The sequence below is a fragment of the Dermacentor albipictus genome, unplaced genomic scaffold, assembly GCF_038994185.2.
Source record: "Dermacentor albipictus isolate Rhodes 1998 colony unplaced genomic scaffold, USDA_Dalb.pri_finalv2 scaffold_20, whole genome shotgun sequence".
Lineage (NCBI taxonomy): Eukaryota > Metazoa > Arthropoda > Arachnida > Ixodida > Ixodidae > Dermacentor > Dermacentor albipictus.
This window is the reverse complement of record NW_027225574.1, coordinates 4,048,268-4,060,327: the sequence shown is the minus strand read 5'-3', so window position 1 is coordinate 4,060,327 and position 12,060 is coordinate 4,048,268. Positions and strand designations below refer to the sequence as shown.

The window sequence follows — 12,060 nt, the reverse complement described above, 5'->3', positions numbered from 1 at the left end:
AACGGCTAAGCGCAACCCAAGAACTAGTCGAAAAGAACATGGGAGTAGCTCAATAGAACTCCAAATTCTATTACGACAAGAAAGCGAGGCTTCGTACGTTTAACGCCGGAGACCAGGTAATGATCCTCATACCTTCAAGAAAGGACAAGCTTGAAGTTCACTGGGACGGGCCCGTTAAAGTGTTGCACAAACTTTCAGATACTAACTATGCTCTGAAAACACCCGGGTCGCAGGAAGGAAGTGAGAATATATCACTGCAGTTTGATGAAGCCGTATGTAGAGCGGAGCGGAGTCGTTGACTACACCATCAAAGAGCAGGATGGCACTAGTACCAAGTTTAAAGAGTATAGGGCACGACCGGCTTTATTACTCAAAGTAATAAAGCTGGTCGTGGTATAGGGCGACCTCCAACTCTGAAATCGGCCTAGAAGAAGTAGTAGAACACTCGGTAAGCTCGCACGCTCGGAGACCCGAGCAGCTAGATGAGCTAAAAGGGGTGTTAGGGGAATATATATCGACAGGTTCAGCGATAGGCCGGGTAGAACCGAACTAATAACGCATGAAATAGAGCTGACATCAACCGAACCAGTAAGATCAAAGCCTTACAGGGTGTCTCGAAGACAGAGAGAGATTATGGAGGCAGAGAGACAGCGCATGCTAGAGTTGGGAGTTATTGAGCCCGCTGAGAGTGACTACACGTCACCGCTAATACTGGTAGAAACCCCTAACAAGGACCCTCGTCCGTGTGTTGACTACAGGAAGTTAAATGCCATCACTAGGGATCAGCTGTACCCGATACCCAACATTGAGGAACGAATTCAACGAGTTAGCGCTCCTAAATACATTTCAACTATAGATCTCGTGCAGGGGGTACTGGCAAGTTCCCCTTTCAGAAAGTGTCAGCCGCTATGCCGCATTCATCTCACCTGTAGGCACTTTTCGCCCTCTCACACTCAGCTTCGGGCTGAAGAACGCGCCGTTTAGCTTCTCTAAGTTAATGGATATTGTCCTAAAAGACTTGCAGGAGTTTACTTTGCCATATCTTGATGATGTAGCAATTTTTTCGGACAGCTGGGAACAACACGTATCGCACCTCAAACAGGTGTTCTCACGGTTGAGGGAAGCCGGCTTAACAATGAAAGCGGAAAAGTGTAGATTTGGCTGTTCACAGGTTACTTAACTGGGCCATGTTGTCGGCCAAGGCACGAGACGGCCGGCCGAGTTGAAAATAGCTACGATTGGACAATTTTCTCAGCCCCGCACGAAAACAGACCTTCGTTCATTTTTGGGACTTGTGGGGTACTATCAACGGTACATTCCGAATTACTCGCAAATGGCAAGTCCATTAACGGACGCCCTCCGAAAGGGAGCACCGAGTAGCGTACACTGGGATAAGGACAAAGAGAACGCTTTCCAAAGTTTGAAAACGCTATTGGTTTCTCGTCCTGTGCTTCGCGCGCCAGACTACACAAAAGAATTCATAGTTCAATTCGACGCAAGCGACAAAGGTATGGGCGTGGTACTTAGTCAGGTCGGCAACGATAACGAGGAGCATCCTATCTTCTATGCCAGCCGTAAACTAAATGTAAGAGAGGAAGCCTACAGCGCTTCAGAGAAGGAATGCGCTTGTTTAGTTTGGGCCGCCCAGAAGTTGTCGTGTTACTTGTACGGAGCGAAGTTCATCTTCGAGACCGACCACTGTCCTCTGACGTGGCTCAATGAAATGTCAAACAAAAATGGCCGCTTGTTCCGATGGAGTCTCACTCTCCAAGAGTACAACTTCTCCGTTAGATATAAGAAGGGAAAGTTGCAAAGCAATGCGGATGGTTTGAGCAGACTAATTTGAATTCTGCGTTTGAGGGTCCCGCCTTAATTTTAGGGTTACTAGTGTTAATTTTATTAAACTAAGAAGATCCCCTCTGATTTAGCAGGATTCCCTCCATGACTGCTGAATTTGTCAGCACGAAATTGCTCCAGAAATTGGCATAGTGAAATGCAGCATTTTTTTTGTTTCTGCACTTATGTGTGTGTTCTTTTTTTTTTTGAAGCCTAGCGGGTCTAAAGTGAGAGCCAAGGTGCGTCATATCGGTGCAGAGCCGTGTTGTGGGGTTCATTTTGCTGTTGCCTGTCCATGTTGGATATTTTGGGGCGGTGACATCATTACACAAGTGGTTGCTGCGAGCCAAGGCATCACCCCCTGGCCACCAGCCGTTCTCTTCCTGCCCAGCGGTTGTCAGCGCTAGACAGTCGAGATTTTCCGGGCCATGGAGGCGCTGTTAAGAACGGCCAGCTGCAGTGCAAGTTTTGCCATCCAGTTGCGACTGTGGAGGCAACATTCCGGCAGCGTCGCCGCACACCTCTAGCCACGGCGTGACTAAGTCGACTGTGTGAGAACAACAATACGTGCGTCCTCGACTCTCCGTCGCTGGAGCCGAGTTTGACGAAGTCACCATTGTAACTAAACGGGCTCGGCGGACCAACTATTGTTACTGAGTCACGGGAACGTCTACTGACACCCCTTCCCACGCGCCGACCAAGACGCCAGACAATGGGCGGCCGGCGGGCGCGCTGCACTTCGGGGAATAAATGCCCCTACGGTGCCGGGTCGTCTCCCCTACGGTGCTTTGTCTCCCCTATGGTGCCTGGTCAACTCGCCTACGGTGCTTTGACGGCCGTTTCCATCACCTCGGTATAGGGGGAGGACCGAGTGTTTAAAAACCACTGTTGTGCGGCTGCTCAGGACACTTTCTCTCAAGCAGCCATGTTAGACTGATGTACTTTCTCAAACAGTCATGTTAGACTGATATAAATACTGTAAATAAACCCATATTCCTCGTTCTCGATGAGAAGCAGTCCTTGCCTTCATCAACGTCTTCAGCTTGGAAATGTTGGACGACGGCATGGGCCAGCTACCTTCTAATTCATGCCTGACTCCAATCTTGACAACGGATCACGAGCGATGGGATTGAACCCCTAATCATAACAACACACACACTCACACACACACTTCTTTGCGCGAGGTTCACGGCCCGGAGCCGACGTCAGACGGACTTTTTAGAACTCCGGGCTTATGTCAGGAAAGGTGCCTTTTATTCCCCGAGCTGACCCCCGCAGCGCGGCCGGGTGCCCATTGGCTTACGTCTTGGACGGCGCATGGGAAGGGGCCTTCGTAGACGTTCCCGCGGCAACTTTCCCGTTCATAGCAGAACAGGTCGGCGTTGGTGGGTTCGGTAACAATAGTTGGCCCGCCGAACGCATTCAGTCACAACGGCGACGAGGCTAGAGCGTAACGGTGGCGTTTCTAGAAAGTTGACGCCGCTGTCGCAACTGGCTGGCAAAACTTGCACCTCAGCTGAGCCGTTTTTAACAATACCAAGGTATTTATACTCTCTTACCCGAGGTATTTCCTGGCCCTGTATTGCCACTGTCTGGTCACTGTTTTCACTGAATACCATAACACCTGATTTTCTAACACTAAATTTCAAATTTAAATTCTTGCTTTCCTGTCCACAGATATTAGCCAGGCGTTGCAAATCACTTTGCTTGTTAGCTAGCAACACAATATCATCCGCATAATATAAACCTGGAATCTGCTGCTCTAATACTGTACCCGCCTGTTTGTATGAGAGATTAAATCCGACACTACTTCCTTCTAGCGCCCTCTCAATCCTCACCATGTACATCATAAACAGCAGTGGGGATAAAGGGCACCCCTGCCTCAGTCCCTTGTAGTCCATACAACGCAAACGGTATTTTCTACGTAAATCTTTCTCAAAAGCTGTAGACAATCGTCGCCTAAGCCTTCGCCTTCCAGAATATCCCACAAAATGTTGCGGTCTACGTTGTCATACGCTCCTGTAATATCTAAAAAGGCCACATATAACGGTCTGCTTTCTACTCTTGATATTTCAGTACACTGAGTAAGGACAAATACGTTATCCAGACGCCTACTTATTCTGAAGTCAATCTGAAGTTCTGCCAAAATGTCATTATTCTCTGTCCATGCTTGCAGCTTTATTTTGATTGCCTGCATTGCTAGCCTGTATATTGCCTATGTAATGGTCAACGGTTTATGCGAGTGAATTCTATCTTTCTCCCCTTTACCTTTATAAATTAAATTAATTCTACTTTGTCGCCAACTGGCTAGTATTCGTCTATCTTTTAAAGTTTTTCCTCCTGTTTCCACCAGAACTTCCTTACTTTTTGGTCCTAGTTCATTTATCAGCCTAACGGGAACCTCGTCTAGCCCTGTGGCTGTGTGCTTAGGAATGTTCTCTTCGGCATTCTTCCAGTTGAAATTTGTCAGCACCAGCTCCTTTTCCACCTGGTTCTCTTTCATGCTCTTTTTTTCTTCAAATACAACCTATTGCCTTGGAAAGATTCGGCTGTTATTTTTCGGATGTAATTTAATGCCGCTTACCCTTCCATTTTGTTTGCATCTTAGTCTAGGATATGTTGCTGTATTGTTGTTGACTTTCTGCCTAATGATTTTATGTGGTTCCAAAATATTCTAGGTGCGGCCTTCTTTTTCTGACGTATTTCTAACCAACGTTCACTTTTACCTTTTATCTTTGATAGCACCAGTATTTGAACCATAGACTTTTTCTCTGGGTATATTTCCCATTTATCGGCTACTTCATCCTGCGGCAACTGCCCCTTCTTTGCCTGCCAGTGCTCTCGGGATGATTTCTGTCGTTGGGCGATCGCTTCTCGTATCTCCCTGTTCCATCAGCTGTTCGGTGTGTTTTTTTCCTTTCAAACAAACATGTTGTTTATCTTTCCGTATTTCTGTCGTTATTACACTTACAAGCTCACTATATTCCCACTCTTTACTTGGCCATTTGCCAAGTTCTTTCTCGACTCTAGTGATTATATTTGTTATCTGTTCAGCGTTCAAATTTGGACAGGCCATTTTGCACTCCTTGCTCTCTTTCCCAACTACATATCCCATTTACAAAATGATGCGTTTATGGTCACTCCCTATGCTGCTATACCCTTCCTCATCAATGACCATTTCTCTCAACTTATCATGAATTCCTTCTGTCACCAGACAGTAATCAATGGTTGATTGCCATTTTCCTACTTCCCACGTGATCTGCCTTTCAAACTTAGGCCCTGTATTCACGATAACGAGGTTATATTGCTCACAAATGTCTAGCATTGACTTCCCGTTGTTGTCGGTATAGCCATCTAAATCCTGTATGTGGGCAGTCATGTCACCTAATAGGGTAATTTCAGCATCATTCGCGAAACCCTTAATATCAATCAGTATTTATGCATTCCACTAACTCTTTATTCTTCGTTGTGCAATTATTTCCAGTCCACAAATACGCAACGCCCAGCCAATTTTTTTTCCCACTCTTTGTACCTGACAACCAAATATGCTCTTGACATTTTGAATTTACTGTTTTCCATTTGGCTCCCTGATGGTTGAGAATTCGACTCCACCCCGCGCACACTGCCCGCTTTCCCGGCTTTTTTGTCATGTATTGCATAGCCTTTTCTAATGCAGATACTATAATACTATAATAATGCAGAGCACCTGCCTTCTAGCAAACACCGATACGCAAAGGATCTAAATCCTTAAAATGGCGCAAAGTAATTCTCACCAATGTTTTTAAAAGCAATCAATGCCGCAGAGACTTAAGATATGACACCTTTTCGCACGTGTTCAACCACGCGGCCGCGCTCTCACTTTCTTACCAAAACACACACAGTAAAATCACTAATAGCTCTTAGTCTTGCCATTTCCAAGCTACTATTTAAAGGCTTTATATAATATAAAGACTTAGAGTCCCACCCGGTTGCCCGTGTTGAAGCACGTGGCGCAAAAGGACGCTCTGACTATCCTGCAGAACCATATGTACACAAAAGACACACGCGTACACGAAAAAAGAGAGAGCCAAAAAGACAATTACCCAATTATTATGGAAAGGCTAAAAAATATCAGCAAATCAAAACAGGCACGTACCCAGGATTTTTTTTCGGGGGGGGCCACCACCCCCATCAGCATCATCATCATCATCATCAGCCTGTTTTATGTCCACTGCAGGACGCAAGCCTATCCCTGCGATCTCCAATTACCCCTGTCCTGCGCCAACCGATTCCAACTAGCGCCCGCGAATTTCCTCATTTCATCGCTCCACCTAGTGTTTTGTCGTCCTCGATTGCGTTTCCCTTCTCTTGGCACCCATTCTGTAAACCTAAAGGTGCAACGGTTATCTAACCGGCGCATTACATGACCTGCCCAGCTACATTTTTTCCTCTTGATGTCAATTAGAATATCGTCTATACCCGTTCGCTCTCTGATCCAAACCACTCTCGTTCTCTCTTAACGTTATGCCTAGCAATCTTCGTTCGATCGCTTTTTGCGTGGTCCTTAACTTACTTTCAAGTCTCTGCCCCATATGCACTGGCAAAATGCACTGGGAAATGCACTGGCAAATGCATTGGCACTGGACATATTTCACTGGCAAAATGCACTGATTGTACACCTTACTTTTCAATAATAATGGTAAGCTTCCAGTCAGGAGCTGGCAGTGTCTGCCGTATGCGATCCAACCTATTTTTATTCTTCTGTGAATTTCCTTCTCATAATCAGGGTTCCCTCTGATTATTTGACCTAGGTAAACATACTCCTTCACAGTCTCTAGTGGCCGACTGGCCATCCTGATCTCTTGTTCCTTTGCCCGGTTAATAATCATTATCTTCATCTTCTGCATAATAATATTCGACCCCACTCTTACACTCTCTCTGTTAAGGTCCCCAATCATTTGTTGTAACTCGTCTGCATTGTTGTTGAATAGAACAATGTCATCGGCAAACCGAAGGTTACTGAGATATTTGCCGTCGATCTTTACTCCTAAGCCATCCCAGTTTAATAGCTTGAATTCTTCTAACCACGCAGTGAATAACTTTGGAGAAATTGTGTCTCCCTGTCTGACCCCTTTCTCTCCAGCTATCTCCCTGCTTTTCTTGTGTAGAATTAAGGTAGCTGTGGAACCTCTGTACATATTCTAACGCGAAAGACGAGTCAGTAAGACAAGAAACTATTTACAGATATTTACAACAACGGTTGATGCGCTGACCGGTTAGATTCACAGCGCGAGCCTAGTTCGTTCTTCCTCCTCTTTTCTGGAGTAATGGCGCCTACGCGCCTCGTTCAAACAAACAAATACCTCACGCAAGTAGCAATATTTTCCAAGCTTTTTACGTAAGCGTTCTGTACTCCTTGATTACGTAGTGCCTCTACGATTGCTGGTATCTCTACTGAATCAAATGCCTTTTTCATAATCTATATAAGCCACATAGAGAGGCTTATTGTATTCTGCAGATTTCGCGATAACCTGATTGATGACATGGATGTGATCCATTGTAAGGTATCTCTTCCTGAAGCCAGCCTGTTCCCTTGGTTGACGAAATCCAGTGTTAACCTTATTCTATTGGAGATTATTTTGGTAAATATTTTATATAATACTGGGAGCAAGCTAATGGTCCCATAATTGTTCAATTCTTTAACGTCTCCTTTTTTTTTGTTGGTTAGTATAATGTCTGCATTCTTCCAGTTTCCTGGGACCCTTGCAGTCGATAGACACTTCGTATAAAGAGCCGCCAGTTTTCCAAGCATTATGTCTCCTCCATCTTTGATTAAATCGACTGCTATTCCACCTTATCCTCCCGCTCTTCATCGTTTCATGTCTTGCAGGGCCCTTCTGACCTCATCGCTAGCGATAGGAGAGTTTCTGTATCCTGTTCATTACCGTTTCTAAGTGAACTATCGTGACTCCTCTGGGTACTGTATACAGGTCAGCTTAGAATTTTTCCGCTGCTTTTACTGTATCTTCGAGATAGCTGATTATATTATCCTTCTTATCTTTTAGTGCATACATCATGGTTTGTCCTATGCCAGGTTTCTTTTTTACTGATTTCAGGCTGCGTTCATCTTTTGCGGCTTCTTCAGTCTTTCTCATGTTATAGTTTCGAATATCAGTTATTTTCGCCTTGTTGATCAGTTTTGACAGTTCCGCAAATTGCGTAACGCTGTGCGGCCGCCAGTCCCATACAACCGCGTAGAGCGCAGGACTCTGCGATTCTAAACGTACTGCGCTCACTGCGAAAGGTTAGAAAAACACCCACGTAAGCACAGCAGAGAAGTGGGGTTCGACCGATAACTTAGAAGTGTCATTCAAAACAAGTAATTGTTCTCCACTTCCGGCGGCGGTTTCTCTACTTCCTTTTTAAATAAAAAAATGTTGATCCATAAATATTCTCATAAACAACGGTTAACTTTTTTATTATTCGCTTTTGCTTGCAGTTTGGTTGTTGCCTTGGTTTCTCCCTTAGTAGATCGCTTAATTTCTCAACTCCTTGCAATTTTTGTTTCCAGTTGCCAATTTTGCACGAAAAGTGCTATACAGTTAGGGAAAAGCAGACGAGGTAACGGGCGACAGTCATCTTGCTTATGGGTCTAAAGGTTATTGCAGGGTTCCATGATGGACGCTCTTTCACGTTATTTAATTTCCCACCTTATCTAACCCATATCACGTGTATATGGTTCCGGGCATCTGCCAGCGTCGCGGCGAGCCGTAACTCAAGGAAAAAATGAAGCAAAGGGATAAGTTAAACGCAATTGGCGTTTTCTCCGGCCGCAACTCGTTCCATGAGAGTACAGACCAGCTGAGTAACAGCCGCATCCCTCTCCTTGTCCCAGGATCAGCCTAAACAAAGAAGGTTGAACTAACAAAAGCAACAGCTATGCGCGTGACGGTTGAATAGATGGTAACAACTGAACGCATCTCGAGTTAATCGCGCGGGTGCGGAATCTACGAGAAAACTGTCCTTCACTATACAAGAGATGGCGATAACTACTGCCATCTAAAAGGAGTGAAAAAGGCAGCATAATGCGGACCGATGTACAGCTGTCAAGTCTCAACATTGATCTGGTGGCGCTTTAGGAATGTGTGAGGAGTGGTGGCATGGGTGGGGAGGGGGGGGGGTATGCCACTTGATTTTGGGGGGGGGGGGGGCCGGGCCCCCCCGGCCCCCCCCCCCCTGGGTACGTGCCTGAATCAAAAGCAGAAGCAAGCTGAAAGCATGCACAAAAACTTGTGATTTCGCCGCCGCCACGGAGCCCTAAAAATCATGATGCTTAAAGTCCCTCAATAATTTAAAAGTACCGAAAGGCTTTGATCCAGCCGAGGACGCCAGCGATAGGCTGATCGGTGACATGTGATCTTGCTCCGCCCCTTTGCCCCCATGAAAGTTCTTGCGCGCAGGGCGAAGTGCGCGCGTTTCGCCTATTGTGCTATGCACATTGCTGGGATAATTTCGTTCCGGGAGTGCCGAGAGAGAGAGAATCCGGGAGAGAGAGTTCCGGGAGTGCCGAAATGCCTTGTTGCTGTGCGGTTGGGTGCCGAAACCGGACGAAGGATGGCAAGAAGTTATTTTGCATCCCGCGCGGCAACCAGAACCTAACCAGAAGAAAAGTATGGTTGCACAGAATTGGATGGAAGGACTTTGAACCATCGGTAATTGCACGAGTATGCGAGGCAAGTAGCATACAACGATACAAAGGTGCGATAGAAAGTATACACGTGCGTGTGTCGAGCTCTGATAGTATTTCACTCACGCGCATGGATGTTGATGGCTGAAGTTTGTGGAGATTATTTATTTTAGTTCGCTATGAGCCCGCTGAATAGCTCAGCATGACATAAGATGCGAAGGACCGAAATGCCTTGTTGCTGTGCAGGTGGGTGCCGAGATCAGGAGGAGGACGACGAGAAGTTATTTTGCATTCCGCGCGGCAAACAAAACCTAACCAGAAGATAAATGTGGTCGCATAGATTGGACGGAAAGACTGAACCGTCGGTAACTGCACGACTATGCAAGGAAAGCAACGTAGAGCGATACGAAGGTGCGAGAGAAAGTATACACGTGTGTGTGCAGAGCTGCGATAGTATTTCATTCGCGCGCATTGACGGCGGAAGTTTGTGGAGATTATTGATTTTAGTGCATTATGAGCCCGTTGACTTAGCAAGTGCAGTATGACCTAGCATGCAAGTAAATAGCGGGGCAGAAGCGCATTAACTCGCTGACAAAAATATCCGCATTGCGTTGCGTGCAATAAAAATAAATTTCAGCAGCGAATTCTACTTATACACTTTCCCGTGTTTGTGCGCGCGTTAACTGCGCTTTACAATATGTCCAAAAAGTCATTTCCAACTCTGCATATCCTAAGTATTTTGTGCATTGCATATGTGAATAAATATTTTCCTAAGTGCCTTCATTACTCTGCTTTTAAAAACAAATACTGTCGTCGTTTGCTGCTGCTGCTGCATAGCCACTGCTACTGGCCATCAAATAATAAAGTATAATACAATATATCCAAGTACATTACATACAGCTGCAAGCTCGTTCCTTCCAAGTTTCCCTTATACTCGAAGATGTTTCAGTAATCGGCGAAGCCATTTTACTGATGAATATCACACAACTGCAAATTAACATAAGAAAAACGCCAGAACCGATACACGGGTCGCCAGCAAAATACCGTACAGTAATAGCTAGGCCAATCCGCGTGCGTTTCGTATAAGGGCCCTCTAATTCTTACGGGGCTTTAGCGGTGCACGGGGGCGAAAAGGCGTAAACAAAACAATGAGCGTCATGATTGAAGTTTACGTGGCGACGTCGTACGGTTCACGAGAGCAGTCAACCGCATTCACACACGCGCACACACTTCGCTCGATGTTGGTGTGCCGCGAGATTAGATCGCGCTGGCTGCCCGAACACAGTCGAGGAGACTCGCTAACACGATCCATACCGCCCCTTCAGAATGTCATGACAGTGAACTGGCTCGTAGCACTGAAGCACAAAACACAACAGTCGTCGTGTAACCGCTACACGACACACACACTCAACGGAAAGAAGATTGTTGGCGTGCTCGTTTCCATATACACACAAAGAATGTTGTTTAGTTGCCGTGAGGGTCGCACGATTCAGCGACGTTATGTCGAAAGTTTTTCGGTCCAAGCGACTGTCAGCCTTCTTTTTTACACGAATTCTTCGTTCAATGTAGCCGCTTTGTGTACGCAGCACTCTTACAATAAAAAGAATTCACAGAGCAAACGGGATTAAGCGCAAGCAATCACCAAGGCTCGCGCAGTGATTGAGCGCAAACGAACAAAATGCACTGTAATAAAAAAAAAAATCCAGTTTAGGGTCAAAGTTGCAGGTAAAACGTTGCCGGACACTTTTCCGTAAATAAAAAACGGTGTTTCCGTAGAACGGACAAGCCGTAAAAATTATTTCCGTTAAATGGAAAATGGTGTTTCTGTAGAACGGACAGGCCGTATAAAATTTTTTCCGTTAAATGGAAAACGGTGGGCTCCGTAGTTGTGATCACAGAATTGACCGTATTTTGCAAGAAAAACGGCGCGTTCCATAAAACGGAAATGCTGCAAGTTGAGCCCCGTACTTATGATTATAGTACATGACCGTACTTTGGTAATGAAGAAACGGGGACTTGAAAAGCGGACAGACCATGGTAAGAAAAGGTATGCACATAAAAGACACAAAAATAATGAAAAGAAAATTAGTAACACAATTCTTTTCATTCTTCTTGTGTCCATGTTTTTTGTGCTTTCATTTCCATACCATGAATCCATATCAACTTGCTAAACTTTATGCTGCTTCGTATTGACAGGTGCAAATGCTGTTTGCAAAATTTCTATATTTTGTAAATGGTAATGCTCGTGTTCTCCAGCCAAATTGTTTCGTTCATTGGAATAAGTTATTTTGGGCAATGAACCACCAAAGTCGTACACTACAACATGGATAACTTGCAACATCATTTAAGATATAGCTGGAAATGGGGCAGAAATCATAGCACACAGGAAATACACCACACAGAACGTGCTGTGTTTGCATGTTTCCTCCTAGTGTCATTGTTTTCTACACCCTACACCGCTTATTCTTCGTGTCAGTGTAGTCACGTTGCACTTGGGTTCTACACCCAACATGTACACAGCATACATACAGATTTGTGTTCGAGAAACAACAAGCCAC

The 12,060-nt window shown here is 45.3% G+C and overlaps 1 protein-coding gene across 2 annotated transcripts in view; it reads right to left on the bottom strand.

Moving 5' to 3' along the window:
* The window catches only part of LOC139052213 (rap guanine nucleotide exchange factor 2-like), a 784,545-nt gene that overhangs the window by 693,626 nt on the left and 78,859 nt on the right, over window positions 1–12,060 (bottom strand). The gene's annotated exons all lie outside the window — the stretch shown is intronic.